Raw genomic sequence first — 4,032 nt, forward strand, 5'->3', positions numbered from 1 at the left:
CACAGGGTGGTGGGAAGCAGCAGCAGCCACCGCATGTGAGCTTCCCCCGACCCCCACGCATCTGGCTGCCTGGGCAGCGCCTACACAGCCCACAGATGGGCACTGCTGCCCTTGCCCTCCCACCGTCTGCCCATGTGTACCCCCTGGGGCCCTCCCAAGTACACCTGGGGGTACACATACACCCAGTTGACAACCCTGCACTATGAGTTTAGCTAAACCAGCTCAGAAGGGCTCTCTCTATATCTTTAGTTTTTTCAGACTTCCAATGCTTTTTTATTTTTCAGGATTGGTATTGTTTTGCCATTATTACTGCCTAACATTGTGGTTGCTGTTTTCTTTTCCAGGATCCTAAAAATGGGGTTTTATTTTATCCCTTTTGAAATCTGGCCTTCCTTGTTTTCCAAGCACTTCAATTCCCTCTGCTAATGTCAGTTTTCACACTTTTGTCTATACATAGTTAAAGCTTAGACTACAAGAGAAATCTAAATCATTTGTGACCATATGCACATGCATCTCAGCTGCTACATTTAATTGCTAACTGCAGTGCCAGCTTTATGACTTCCCCCTCAAAACCGATGACTGCTAGTCAATTTCAGAGATGCTAGGCAGCTTCACCTTGTCTTCTGAGTAGAAGGGAAGTATACTACACCTACAAGACAGACAGTCCTGGGAAGTGCTCCATAGCTCTGCAACAAAGATTGGTTATCTGTTTTGGTAAAAGAAAGCAATAGGCAAAAAAATTAGGATAGGCTTCTTATTTTGCAGTTAGGCAAATTAAGCGTGTATCTGATATACAGATAAATGGAGCAAGAACAGCCTATGCTGGTATGTTAACTGGGTTAACATACCCTTAAAAGTATAACCAGCTGTCCTGGACATTTTTTTACCTTAAGACTTGCCTCTCAGAGGATCCTACCCATGAATTTCCTGAATCTGTTAAAGTTTGCTTTTCCAAAGCACAGTGTCTTTTTTCGGCTGCTCTCCTTTCTACCTCTCCTTCTACCTCTTGAACTCTTACCATTTTGTTGTCACTGTCACCTAAGTTACCTTCATATTCTGAATCTATTCCTTCTTGCTTGGGAGCAGCAAGTCTACGACAGCTTCCCTCATGGTTGGCCTATCACCTGTATCAAAAAGTTATCTTCAGTATGCTCCATGGACTCCTTTTGTACTGCTGCATTTCCCTCCCAGAAGATGTCTCAATAATTACAGTCCTCATGGGAACCAGGATTTATGGTTTGGAAGCTTCTGTCAATTGTCTAAAGAAGACCCCACCTACCTTCTCTTCCTGGTTTAGTGACCTGTACCAACCAGGTGCTCATCATGACATCCCCCCCAGCCACTCTCCCCTCTGACCTTTACCCAGAAGCTTTCAACAGGCCTACCTTCCACTTCACACTGCACCTCCAAACATGCACACATTGCTTGTAGGTATATTGAAGCATCTCCTTTTTCCCCCCTGCCTATCCTTCCTGAACAAGTAATGTTTGGCTTTCTTGGTTTTTACCGATTCTCACTGATAAGTTCCCAGATTTTTTTTTTTTAAGTCATTCGGTTTTTACTGATTTACACAAGCACTTCAGTACAATTCCCTGTTAACTGGCATGAGTGGAAAATGGTGCAGGGATCTGAACTGAAAAACGGGTGGTGCCAATAAGCTACAAGTGCTGCTGTGCCGATTACCTGAGGCACAGGTTTCCCAGTGCCACTGCCGTACCCAGCCTGCAGTGGCAGCCTGCTCTTGTCCCGTGTGCAGATGTGGGGGCATGCATCCTGCAGAAAGAGCCCAGCACAGCCCCCCAGCCCGCAGCCCTCCTGGGGGCAGCGTAGCAGCAAGAGCCCCGCCCCCACTGTCCCACACCCACTGACAGCTCCCCCCACTTTGCTCCCTGCTGCAGCCCCAGGAGTGGTCGACGAACTATGTCACATTTCTTCCCTAGTCCCAGTCCCCTAGCTCAGCCCTGGCACCTCTCCCACAATCCGCCATGAAATGCAGATACACCTACTGCCAGCAACAAACTAGGGCAGGGCTCCATGGACCAGTGCAGCTACTTTCAGCCTCCCAGCTGCCTGCCACTGCTAGCCTGGGCTCTGGGCAGGCCCCAGCAGGGAGGCTGCAAGCAGCTGCACTGGGTTCTGCAGACCCCTGCCCAGCTCACTGCTGGCAGCAGGTACACGCACGCCTTGGGACAGATGGTGGGGAAGGGGCCTGGGCTTCGCTGCCACAACAAGGACTGGGCCCTTTGTGACTGCCCCATCATCTGCCCCTGGTACACAAACATCTTCCAACTCAAGGTTTCAGGTGTTTTTGGCACTTTGCCCCAAAACACTGCCAACTCCTGATCTAGGTCTGTTGGCTCTTTACTCATCTCTGAGCTTTTTTCTCCATACCCCAGCGAGACCATTTCATGTTTCACCCTGTTTAACTCTTTTAAACCGTACAGTACAGTATGTTTGTTGGGGAAGATGGGTTGAATGGGCTTTGGGAACTGCCAAAGACTGAATAATGGGAAAATGGCAGGGGACAGTCTTGTGGCAATGATACTTGCAGAGTTTTTGAACCTGGCCCTCCCCATTTTAGCACAATGTGGAAAAGAAAACGTTATGAACATGCCCCTCCCTCCTTTCTTCCCCTTCCCCTCTCTGCCAGTTCAGGGCAGGGATACAGGGCCAACCACCCCCCCACACACTCCCTTCTTGGGCACTCCTTTTGAAAACAGTTTATTACTGATAGCAGCATGTGAAAAAACACTAAGATGGCCTTGACCATCAGTAAAGAACCGATTAACAAAGAATAAAGGCTTTTATTTTGGTAGGTTAACAAGCAGGAAGAAGGAACGAGGTGGATTAGGAGAAAAGAAGAGTGACTCAAGCAGAGGTTGCTCAGTAACAGAGGGGGACACCACCTCCCTCCGAACATTTAGCACTCTCACTATTAGCACTGGAAACGATCCATAAATATGGTGTGTGGGGGAGAAGCCCAGCTGAAGGAACCCATTATGAGCTGATACATTTTCCTGAAGTGTTGCCAGATCTAGCACACAGTCACCCATCACAGGTCTCATATCCACAGTGACCAATACTGGTGATGGACTGGACAAGTTGGCAGCACACTGAGGAGTCCCATTCAGGTCCTGCAAAGATAAGTAAAGTTCCTGGGGGATCAGTCTTCACAAGGTATCCAGGGCTGGAGAGAAAGTGGTAGGAAATAAATTCCCTCTTTTGTGGTCTGCCCCCAGGTCCTATCTGCATGGGGTGGAAACATCTAGCACAGACTTTGTTTAGAGTATAGCACTGTCTCCTGGCAGTGACACAGCTTCAAGGGGGATGCAGGCATGGATGCTTGTAGTGTTTACTGTTTTTAAGAGATGACTTTCAAAGCGTGCATTCTGCTGCTGTGCAGCAGCATCTGTAGAACAAGGGTGGGAGAAGAGGTGTCCAAACTGTTCGCCAGGCAAGAACTGGATTGATGGTAATGTTGCTTATTTTGTAAGTCATGTGATAAGACAAACTGGTACCACACTTTCAAGTGGCTTATGAATCTGTACCTCACATTCAAAAGCACCTCTTTCCATAGAGGCATACCTAGCTTACTACTTCTGAAACTGGAAGGCCGAAGCCCAGAGGTAAGTGGGAGAAGTGGGTGACCTGAAGAAAGCAGAAGTAGGAGGGCGCAACAAAGGAGGCCTTATTATTCTTCCTGAGAAAGTAGGGCAATCACCTCAAGTATCTGTATACAAATGCACAGGGCCTGGGAAGCGAGCAGGAAGAGCTGGAAGTCCTTGCACAGTAACAGAACAATGACAAGATTGGAATACAGGTTTCCCTCAATTTATGTGCTTTCTTTATATGTGAATTTGCTCTCATGCGATCAGCATAGATACCCACCCTGCCTAAGCAGGTAAGTCTGTAGGGGGAGGGGAAAGGGCCATGGCCCAGCCCTGGCTGCAGCGGCCCCGGGAGCGGCCGGCACCAGCTGACTGCAGCTGCTGGGCTGCACTGTGCTCTGTCTGTCCCTCCCGCACCTGGGTT

The sequence above is a fragment of the Alligator sinensis genome, unplaced genomic scaffold (assembly GCF_000455745.1).
Source record: "Alligator sinensis unplaced genomic scaffold, ASM45574v1 scaffold189_1, whole genome shotgun sequence".
NCBI lineage: Eukaryota > Metazoa > Chordata > Crocodylia > Alligatoridae > Alligator > Alligator sinensis.